We start from the raw sequence: 12,012 nt of genomic DNA, 5'->3' as shown, positions 1-12,012 counted from the left end.
GTGATGCTTCTACCTTTATTGATCCTATGTTGTATTTAATCTTCACTATTTATCGTTTGTTAAATATAGCTCCCAACTATTTGCATTGTTTCACACCAACAATATGTCCTTGTTCCAATGGTAGGTTTTCAATGTCTTCGTTTCCCACTATGAAGTATTCTGACTTGTCCATATTTATTACTAATCCTGCCTGTTGGTAATGTTCATTTAGCTTTCGTATCATATAGCTTAAGTCATCTTGATCTTGGGCTATAACAACTTGGTCGTCCGCAAAGTATAATGTAAATAGGGAGTCGTCTCCCACTTTCAGTCCCATCGGTTTTACTGCTTTTGTCCACCTCTGTAAGGATTGGTCAAGGTATATTTTAAAGAGAGTGGGAGATAGACAACATCCTTGTCGGAGGCCTTTTGAAGTATTAAATGCCTCGGTAAAATTTTTGCCGTTTTTGATTCTGGTGTTAGTGGTCTCATATAACATTTTAGTTGCTTGTATGAGTTTTCCATCGATACCGATGTCTTTCATTGACTTCCATAGTTGTATTATGGGGACACTATCATAGGATTTTTCTAGATCGATAAGAGCGAAGTGGGTTTCCTGATTTCTCTATATTCTTTTTTCTAGTGCTATTTTTAAAGTGAAGAGATTGTCTACCGTTGGTGCACGTCCTGCCGTCCACCGTCCTGCACGAAAACCAGCTTGTTCTTCAGCTTGCTTTTCTTGTTCTATTTCAATTCTTATTATCTTAATATAATGGTTATAACAATATACATGCATGTTTTCTGCTCGTTGCTGTGAACTTCCAATCACTGACATTTTCCATCGCCGCATCTCTCCATTTCCTTCTTGGTCTCCCTCTTTTTTGCCCTTAGGTGTTCTCCAACCAATATTTTTGACGGGTCTGTCCTCCTGCATTCTTTCTAAATGACCGAGCCGTTCTAGTCTGCGTTTTCTGACTATTTTTAATACCGCGACGGGGGGGTTAGCATACATTTGGTACACTTCTTCGCTCGTTTATCTTCTTCATTCTCCCTCTATTACTTTTCCGCCAAATATTCTGCGAAGTATCTTTGTTTCCCAATCTATTTTGCATGGTTTTATTCATTGTTCATGACTCAGTACCATACAGCATTGTGGGTATAATTATAGTTTTGTATAGGTACTAAATAATATTTTTGTATTACGCGATATTTCTTTAGCCTTAATTATTTATAACAAGATACATACAGTCCACAAAATAGTTTATTTTATTTACATACAATTTGGAGCAAAAATGTACACACAGCCTATACAGTGTTCACAACAATGACTTGTTGGACAAAAACTCAAATTATAAAAAATTGTACCATCTTATTTGTTTTCTGTTTCAATCGAGAATTTGATTGGCTCTTCTTTATTGTTGATGTACATCAGGAACGTGTTCAATGCTTCTGGTCCGTGACACCAAATGGAGAACACATCATCTACATAATCTCCATCATACATTACAATAAATGTTCTTAAATTGAAAAAAATATGGGAGTTTGGATCCTGATTTATACTTTCCGTTGTTTTAGGTTCCAGCACCAACTTTTAAAGAGATCTCAGTTCAATAATGTCTACAAAATGAAGTTTGTGAACACCATTTTATACAAAAAAACTTTACTACATATTTTTAAATAAACTTTCTATATAATTCTACACCATCTGTATTTATTTCAATAATATATAAAAATGAAATGATTTGTATCGTGCAGCTCTTATCCGCATATAAAGGAGTATTATTATTTTTTAAATAATAATTTACAATAATAAGAACCAATAATTCGTTGTACCAATTTTGACTACGGATCTGAATGTTGGCAAATGAAAGAGAAGAAAAAACTGGGAGTAGTAAAAATGGACTAACTAAGAAGAGCATGAAGAAATAAGAACATGAAGGATGTAAAATACCGTAGATACGATAGAATATTCCATGGAATAGAAAAGAGGAAGACCAGCATTGGAATGGAGAGAAGGAATCTGAGGAATAATGAGAGATAGAGCCATAAATGAGAAAGAATGGACCGATCGAAATGCGACAGAGGCTGTAGGACCCCCGTAGATGTACATACTTACAATAATTTAAACCAAACTTAATTTGATATAAGTCTATGCTCCTACGGCGAATGCCAACGAAGTGGAATTAGTTTACCGGCGAAAGGCACCGAAAACAGCGAAAACTATTATAGAGAAATCACAATAGACCTAGGTGATCTCAATGCCAAGATAGGAAAGGGGCATAGTAGAAAGTGTGTAGGAAACTATTATCTGAGAAATCGACAGAGGGGACCGTCTATTACAATGTTGCCAAGAGCTAAACTTTTGCATGTACTGGTATGGGCATCTGATGCGGATGAAACCCAATAGAATTACAAGAAAAGTCCACAAAGTAAGAACATCGTAAAAAGAAAAAAAGGAAGACCCAGAAAAAATGGATACAACAAGTAGTAGAGGTGGGAAAAGTTGAACAAGAATCACTCGAGGAATTAAAAATAATGGCAGGAAATAGAAAAGATTGGAAGAAATGGGTGAATGGAAATTAAAATAGCTACCCCAAATCTGACAGCCTATTAATAGGGTAAAAGGACGGCGAGAAAAAAAGAAAGGTCATATCAATAAAACAATTTTATTAATAACATAAAATATATTTGCAGTATATGATAAATAATACAGTGTAGGTAATGGCAATGGTTCCTAAAAATGTTGAACGTATGGAAACAGTCAAATCCAGTATAAACTGGTAGTAAAAACTGGTTTGACAAACTGATATTTCTAACTCATTTATTGACGCATACAATAATAAAATCGTTGATACTCAGATGTTAAACTTTTTAATATTTATAGCAAAAAATAAGATAATTTTATACATCATTACTATCTCTAGTTTTATGTAAATGATATATCTGTATTAAAGTATTTTATTAACCTAATAAAATAGCTGATATCGTATCTAAATTCGAATGAAAAATTCGTAAATCTTTCAATTACTCTTGCAGCTCATAATATCATAGCGAACTATTCTCTATTTTGATTATTTAAAAAAGTTGTGCCTCTCCATTATAGCACCAATAGCTTTAAATTCTACAAAGACGGCACAGTAGAAAAAATAGAGTACCATACAGAAATTATTTTGAATATCAAAATATAATTTTTAGCTAGCTATGCTAATGCTTAATCTTAAAGTATTAATGTCCGACTAGTATAGTAGTGGACAAATAATGACATGATCTCAAAGTCAATTAAATATCATTTATTTCCTTAGGACGTTATTATTCAAAATATCACCCTAGACCCTAGAGTCTAGAGCATTAAATTTAAATACATATGTATACCGCATGTCAGACATTAGATTCAGTGTACGGAGGATCAGTTGCTCAGGTGAGTTAGTTTAATGCAGTAATTCTTCTTGCAAACTTTTGAGGTTCTGTTTTTGGTGTTTATTTTCTGTTAATGAACTATGTGTTATCGAGTCTAATTAAATTCATATTTAGCCTTCTAAGATTGCTTTAGCAGTCTACAAGATTTAGCTATGAGATGATGAAGAAAAATGATGCTCGCATGTACTAGGTACTGTATACAGGTATTCCCAACAATGAGTTGTTTATGATTCTGTTTGATGTAATGTACAGCGTTAAATTTGTAGCAGATGGATTTCTACTACAATATTTTATAAAAAATATCCATTAATTTTGATCCTATCCCAAGAAAAATATTAATTTTTTTAATATATTTTGCGAGTTTATATATCTTTAAAATTTACTAAGCCGCTCCTGTTCGAAATATTTCAGAATATTTTCGCAACAAAGTAAAATCATAGGAAAGTTCCTATTTATTTGAGTAGCATTTACCAACTACGTAGATTGTTATTGAAAACATCCATTATTCGAGAATGAATCCTCTAAAAGGTTCAGTGTTTTTCCTTTAAGTTTTGAGTGCTAAAAATCCCATGTTATTATTGGTCTGCATTTTGAAAGATCCTTGAGTTGTAGTTGACGATTGGTCAATAGTTTTGGCCGAACGATCGAGAAGAAATGCATCGTTTGGACGCGAGAGAGACGTGACGATGTAAACTTGCGGTTAGCGAAAACCAAATACTTTGGCTTCGGAGCTTCTAGACAATTGACAGTTACAATTATTGGGGACTTAGAAATTTTACACCCGTATTTTGAATTTCTCTAATAGATGGTTTGTTTAAACCCTAAATTTTCCTTTAATGTTTTTTCTTATTAATTGAAAACAATCATTTTTGTTTAAGAACATTTTTATTATGTGAAATATTTATGTTTTTCTTTGGTAGTAGGTACCTACTGTTTTTGATGTGGCAATAATATAACTTTTATAATATGGCTAATTATTTGACTGTAATTTATAACTTTCCTATGGTTAATTATTTTATAGAGAAATTCAAAATACTGGTAAAATTGATAAGTCCCCAAGAGGTACCGAACTATAAGTAACATATCCTATACATATAGGTACATATTATTATAAGGTACCTACATGACAAAGTTTTTTATTTAAAATATTGCTAATATGTACTATATAATTAGGTTAATAAGTATATTTTGAATTTCATTTACATTTATATATATAATCTACCAAGCGCAGTGAGGTTTTTCATTTAGTACTGTCTTAAACTCAATGATGTATAAGTAGTATAGGTACAATATATATACTTTTCAAATTGCCCGCCAAATCCAGAGAACTGTCAACTGTGTAGAAGCTCCGAAGCAAAGTATTTGGTTTTCTCTAGACGCAAGTACGATGTAAAGCCAGTTCTAAAAGTACATCAGCTCTGTAAGCATCTTTTTGTTAGAACTCGAAGAAAGTCGCACTTTGCCGGCAAAATGGTTTTATTTTTATGGTAAAAGAAGTGAAAGACTGGCAGTTTGCCCAGTAAATGTCAACGAATATAATGACAATAGTTTCACGGCATTTTAATGGATATATTATTGTGAAACAGTTCTATTGTTATGCAGTTAGATTTGCCGGTGGTATAAAAAAGAAGTGCGTGGTTTCCTGGTTCCTGTCCTTTATGTAGCTGTTGCTATTTTTATGATATATGGATTTGTTCATGTTCCAGTAAGAAATGCCCGGATGATATTATTTGGTATCGATTTTATCCAGTTTTGTAATGATTTGAATATCTTCCCCTCCCAGCCCCGTCTGAATGGAAAATTTTGAAGTTCCAAGTGTTGTGACATGGATTTTTGTTTTAACAAGGTATGATAATGTTTATTTTAAATAATTCACAAGTGGATATTATTGGTAAAGGTTTTACATAATTAAAAATGTTTGTTTTCAACATGGAAAATATATTATGTAAAGTAAATATTAGATGGCAGTGACATTTGACAGCCATGTCAAATTTTTGTTTTGGTACACTGCTAAAAATAAGGTTAAAAATTGTAAAATCATGTATTTTGTTATTATTATTCATTTCTGGTTTGAGAATGTGTCTATTCTCAATAAAAATAAAAAGGTATTAAGGTTTAAATAAACATTATAAAATGTACACATCTTTATTTCTGTAACCTCTTTATTTAAGAAAATTATTAACAGATATCTAATACAAGTGAATAAGTTTTAGAACAGAAGAAAATATAATGGCATAGAAGCCAAATGATGATAATTTGTAGCCCACTATAACCCCAACGAGGAATCTACGATGAATGTCCCCCAGTTGCTTTCCAGTAAGTACTCGATATGAGAATTTGAGGATTTTTCAAACGGCGTCCCAATTTGTTTAAATAGTAGGAAAGTCCTCAAGTCTGTGTAAGTATCCTTTGCTTATTTGGTTATGTAGTTTAGTCTTCTTTAAACCCTCCTACCCCTCCCAACGAATCTACGACCTGCCACCGCACAAAAAATGAGCTGCCGTTCGCATGAAGGTTTGCGTGTCTGTTCCTTCTGCTAGCCCCATTTCGACTCCCCAGTATCTCTATAGATAGTCTTTCCTTGATCCCATTAGAGCAGACAGGTAAAACGCTTCAACTGGCGCCCAACGTGTGAGGCCGATTCATTTTTCTGCCTCCTTCAGTATCCAGTTGTTGTCTTGTCCAGTTGAACGCTTCAAATAGCGCCCTGTACGTGGGGCTCGATCCATTTTTAGCCCCCCTGATCCCATTAGCATGTGCCCACTACCATATCCCTTTAGCCTCCTTTCGGTCTCATTTGTATTACAACTGTTAGGCAGTGCCCGTCCCCTTGGGCAGCCGATCTCAGTTTGTGGTGCAGGTGTTTATGACAACATGGAAGCTCGACTCTTGTCATTTTTTGTATGCCCATTGTTACAAGTCTAGCTTGTAGACATGTTCAACTAGTAGTTAGCCTATCTACTAGTCCCCAATGTCTTTAGCCACTCCCACTTAGTGTTACACTTGTAATACTTGTAACGTACACCCTGAAGTTTGACCCGAGTAAATATCGCCCCAGTCTTTCCAAGTAGTTTAGCCCAGATTCCTCTTGTCTTGTCCCTAGAAACTGTTTCAAGTCTTTTAGTGCCCCCGAAACTGTTTCAGTCTGTTAGTCCCCATGAAAGAGCCCATTTTTGTAGTTTTTGTTGCAGAATGTTAATAATTTTTTCCGAAGAGGTATAAGTACGTACACATAGTATTGTGGTGTTGATTTGGTCGTACTGTTGTTTGTATAAGTATGTACCATTTCATACATCATAGTGTATTTACATTGTAACCCCATATTATGTAAACCGTAGTATACTGGTATTGTATTTTATGTATCGTACAACAGAATAGTATGCTAAATATTGTAGCGTACTTACTATATTGTATTGATATTGTACCCATGATGAAAGCATTGGTTAAATTTTTTGGAAAATATTGATTAATTATATAGACAAACAGATGAGTAAAAAGTAAAGTAAAATTTTTTTTAATTTTTGGTAATAAGTAACGTTAAAATTTTTTTTGAAAATTTTGGTAAAAGTTACGATTAAAATGTTTTTAATATTGAATCCACTTATAGAGTATAACAATATGTTATATTTTTTTGCATGTATTCTTGTAGATCAACAGTTTTTTACAGAATAAACGTTTTTTGTGATTATTGATTTGGTCGTTTGAGTAGATGTGTGATAATAGTTGGTATGGTCCGTGTATGAGCTAATTCGGTATGGTCTGTGTGTGTAAGTCCCGTGATTTTCCAGCGAAGCCTATCTATATTGGGTATGTTATGCCACAGGTTAGTTGGAGAAGTCGTCCTTGAAGAAGTAACACCATGAAGAAGTGAAGAGGGAAACCGTGGCGAGGCCCCTCCACTTGTTCATGAAGAAGTGAAGAGGGAAACTGAGGCGAGGCCCCTCCACTTATTAATGAAGAAGTAGACCCCTTGTTTTTTCAAGCAGCCAGGAGAAAAGCTATCACTTTTTGATTTGAAGATAGCGTACTCTGTCGACACTGTTTTGAAAATAACCCTTGATATATGGATTTGTTCATGTTAGAAGTGAAGAAAAAGTAACCCCATGAAAAAGTGAAGAGGGAAACCGTGGCGAGGCCCCTCCACTTATTAATTAAATGATGTATGTTTTCTTGTATCTGGCATATCACAAGTGTAATACTCGTGATGAGGAAGTGTTTTACAGTTGTCTGGGAATACTCCCATTAATAGTCGGAGCAAGAACGGTTTTATTTGTGTAAGCTCATATAAGAACCAAATTTCAATATTTATTTGTGTTTGTAAGCCCATGTATATGGAGTATGACTAAGAACCAAGTTTCAATATTTATTTGTGTTTGTAAGCCCATGTATATGGAGTATGACTAGAAGTCTTAAGTTTTTTGTTCCCTGCTTGTTTGTCTATCCCTTTTTTGTCTGAAAATTTTAGAGTCTGTTATCCCGTATTGTTCTGTTAGCCCCTGTCCATGATAGAGATTGATTTTTTTGGCGAATAGTTCGTTGACCTCTCTTGTGTTTGTTTATTGAAAGTAGGCTAAGAGCAGAAGCTGTGACAAGGCTGGTGAGCTTAGGATCTGGCCGCGTTGAGTACAGGTGAAGCTTGCTTTCGGTGGATAAATGGAAGTGGTCATTCGTCGGAATTGTCATTCTTTCCAATGTCCCTTTGGTCTTTCCCTTGTGTGTTTGCTTTCATCCCTGTTTTGAAAAAGTAGTCTAACCCCAGTTTGGAAGAGTGAAGTCTACTCATGTTTTGGAAAAATAAAGTCTACCCATTGTTTTGGAAAAGTAAGATCTACTCATGTTTTGGAAAAGTAAGATCATATCCCCGGTTTTGAAAAATAAAGAATATCCCAGTTTGTGATTTGAAAATGAGAAAGTTGTCTTGTGAACTTTCATGAAAGGCTTTTATGTCCTAGGTAGGACTGTTGATTGAAAACGTAATGATGTAGTATTTCCTATGTCATGTGTTACATTAATTTTTTTTTGGTCTTGATTAAATGGTTTGATATCCCGTTTGAAACCAGTATACTAGTTTTTTTTTTGGTCTTTTTATGTTGTCACACGCACCCCCCCCCTTTGTTGGTTTTGTTTGAATGAGTTGTTGAGATAAGTTATTTGTGACATTTTATCTCGACGAGGTATTTAGACTGGATTGTCTAAATCCTCCTTTTGCAGAACCGTTGCCGATAAAAGTCCCGTGAAACTCGCTAGGTGTTTAGAGTTTAAGCAGATGCCTATCTGCTGAGCCAAGAGCTCAGAAAGATTTTTTAGTTTTTGAAAACCAATCCTAGTTAGGCAACGAGGTGATGAGGCTGTGTCTGTCCTGCTATATGGTATATATTATATGGTATATATAGTATATATATCACTTGTGTTACTACAGTGGATGTCAGCGAGGTCCACATAGGGCACAAGATTATTTCTTTCCCAAGACACAGAAACTCTTGTCACCTACAGTTCTCAGTAGAGTCTTAAAACATTTAAGTCTACTCGACTTTAAAGAGTCTGGCGATTGATGGCACGCTAGCCCACTCCCTAATGATGTTTTGTTTTTGTTTAATCCCCACTAGCCATTATTTAAATATTTTTGTATTGTTGTCCTGTCACACCCAAGAAGTCAATGTTGGATTTTTGTAGTTATCGAAAACTGAATAAGTAATCCAGTTTCCTCTCTTCCGAGGAGGCTATTGTAGCAGATGGATTTCTACTACAATATTTTATAAAAAATATCCATTAATTTTGATCCTATCCCAAGAAAAATATTAATTTTTTTAATATATTTTGCGAGTTTATATATCTTTAAAATTTACTAAGCCGCTCCTGTTCGAAATATTTCAGAATATTTTCGCAACAAAGTAAAATCATAGGAAAGTTCCTATTTATTTGAGTAGCATTTACCAACTACGTAGATTGTTATTGAAAACATCCATTATTCGAGAATGAATCCTCTAAAAGGTTCAGTGTTTTTCCTTTAAGTTTTGAGTGCTAAAAATCCCATGTTATTATTGGTCTGCATTTTGAAAGATCCTTGAGTTGTAGTTGACGATTGGTCAATAGTTTTGGCCGAACGATCGAGAAGAAATGCATCGTTTGGACGCGAGAGAGACGTGACGATGTAAAGCCAGTTCTAAAAGTACATCAGCTCTGTAAGCATCTTTTTGTTAGAACTCGAAGAAAGTCGCACTTTGCCGGCAAAATGGTTTTATTTTTATGGTAAAAGAAGTGAAAGACTGGCAGTTTGCCCAGTAAATGTCAACGAATATAATGACAATAGTTTCACGGCATTTTAATGGATATATTATTGTGAAACAGTTCTATTGTTATGCAGTTAGATTTGCCGGTGGTATAAAAAAGAAGTGCGTGGTTTCCTGGTTCCTGTCCTTTATGTAGCTGTTGCTATTTTTATGATATATGGATTTGTTCATGTTCCAGTAAGAAATGCCCGGATGATATTATTTGGTATCGATTTTATCCAGTTTTGTAATGATTTGAATATCTTCCCCTCCCAGCCCCGTCTGAATGGAAAATTTTGAAGTTCCAAGTGTTGTGACATGGATTTTTGTTTTAACAAGGTATGATAATGTTTATTTTAAATAATTCACAAGTGGATATTATTGGTAAAGGTTTTACATAATTAAAAATGTTTGTTTTCAACATGGAAAATATATTATGTAAAGTAAATATTAGATGGCAGTGACATTTGACAGCCATGTCAAATTTTTGTTTTGGTACACTGCTAAAAATAAGGTTAAAAATTGTAAAATCATGTATTTTGTTATTATTATTCATTTCTGGTTTGAGAATGTGTCTATTCTCAATAAAAATAAAAAGGTATTAAGGTTTAAATAAACATTATAAAATGTACACATCTTTATTTCTGTAACCTCTTTATTTAAGAAAATTATTAACAGATATCTAATACAAGTGAATAAGTTTTAGAACAGAAGAAAATATAATGGCATAGAAGCCAAATGATGATAATTTGTAGCCCACTATAACCCCAACGAGGAATCTACGATGAATGTCCCCCAGTTGCTTTCCAGTAAGTACTCGATATGAGAATTTGAGGATTTTTCAAACGGCGTCCCAATTTGTTTAAATAGTAGGAAAGTCCTCAAGTCTGTGTAAGTATCCTTTGCTTATTTGGTTATGTAGTTTAGTCTTCTTTAAACCCTCCTACCCCTCCCAACGAATCTACGACCTGCCACCGCACAAAAAATGAGCTGCCGTTCGCATGAAGGTTTGCGTGTCTGTTCCTTCTGCTAGCCCCATTTCGACTCCCCAGTATCTCTATAGATAGTCTTTCCTTGATCCCATTAGAGCAGACAGGTAAAACGCTTCAACTGGCGCCCAACGTGTGAGGCCGATTCATTTTTCTGCCTCCTTCAGTATCCAGTTGTTGTCTTGTCCAGTTGAACGCTTCAAATTAAGATATTGTGCTGGATTTGTTAATAAATTATTTATTAGTTTATATGTTGTTTCAGTTTTGATACAGTAAGTATATATAAAAAGTGAAATGTTGCATTGAGGGTATTGTACTTTTATGCATTTTAGAGCGTCTTCCATTTGGTTTTACTTTTAGCCTAAGGGCTAAATTTAAAACAGTTAAACGAAAAAATAGCAATACCCACATGAATAATTATTGTGTATTTTTAAAACTATAAAATGAAAAATAAACCTAAAAAATCGATCTAAAAACTACGTTTTTGATATCACATATTTAAAACGTGATAAAAATGACGTCTTTTCACCGTTTTGTAAACGTTGTTTGGTTGCCTGGGTTAAATACTGTTAAGTTGACAAATAACAACCTAAGTAAAACTATGGTTACCACAATTACGTTACGACTATTGCTGGTAAATGTACTTATTTGAAAACTAATTAATTCGAAATTCATTCAAATTTTTTGCCTATAAAGAATATTTAGTCGGACATTAAACGTTGAAGGCACCACGGGTATTATGGATAATAATGCTTTCGGTCAACGTATATCACCATTGTTATACACACCATTGACCTCAAGCGTTATTATCCTTATACTACCCTTGGTACCTTAATAACTATAACTAACTCACTATTATCAGGTGCCATATTTGCCATAGTGGTCCCAAAGTATTAAAAAAGGAGTCAATATTAACTTACGACCAAATTGTCGTCCCCCTATGAACTCAGCTGATTTCTGTTAGTAAATAGGGAGAATAATACACAAGGTCTTTTTCAGTTAAAAAAATGAATATGGCCCTTACGGTAAATAGAGCACCAAATACAAGAACTATCAATTCCTCATGATTTAGCACATTATTTCATTAATATGCACTAGTGAAGGCGATTATGATCATTAAAAGTAAGCAAGACTATTACCTTAACTAATATAGTCGGAGTGATAAAATACAGAGATGGGCATAAGTCAGTTGACAAATTTGCAAAAAAGAAACCGTCATGAAACTTTGGTTTTATTTCCTTATAACGCAGAGATATATAAAAGTCCAGGGCGCATCTGTTTTGAGATGGACGTTGAGAGGTGACTCTTATTTTTTTGCAGAAATTGCTTGGACTTAACTCATATAATAATAACTGAGT

General features: G+C 34.1%; 1 protein-coding gene across 1 annotated transcript in view; it reads left to right on the top strand.

Annotated features, from left to right (window-relative positions):
* Nucleotides 1–1,678, top strand: part of LOC114338448 (uncharacterized) — a 110,253-nt gene extending 108,575 nt beyond the window's left edge. The window contains exon 18 of the mRNA XM_028289052.2: nt 1,555–1,678. The gene's annotated coding sequence lies outside the window, so the exon portion shown is untranslated. The remainder of the gene's footprint in view (nt 1–1,554) is intronic.
* Nucleotides 1,679–12,012: the final 10,334 nt, after the last annotated feature.

Source organism: Diabrotica virgifera, chromosome 2, assembly GCF_917563875.1.
Source record: "Diabrotica virgifera virgifera chromosome 2, PGI_DIABVI_V3a".
In the NCBI taxonomy this organism is placed as follows: domain Eukaryota; kingdom Metazoa; phylum Arthropoda; class Insecta; order Coleoptera; family Chrysomelidae; genus Diabrotica; species Diabrotica virgifera.
The sequence above is the reverse complement of the archived record's forward strand: the minus strand, read 5'-3'. Positions and strand labels throughout refer to the sequence as shown.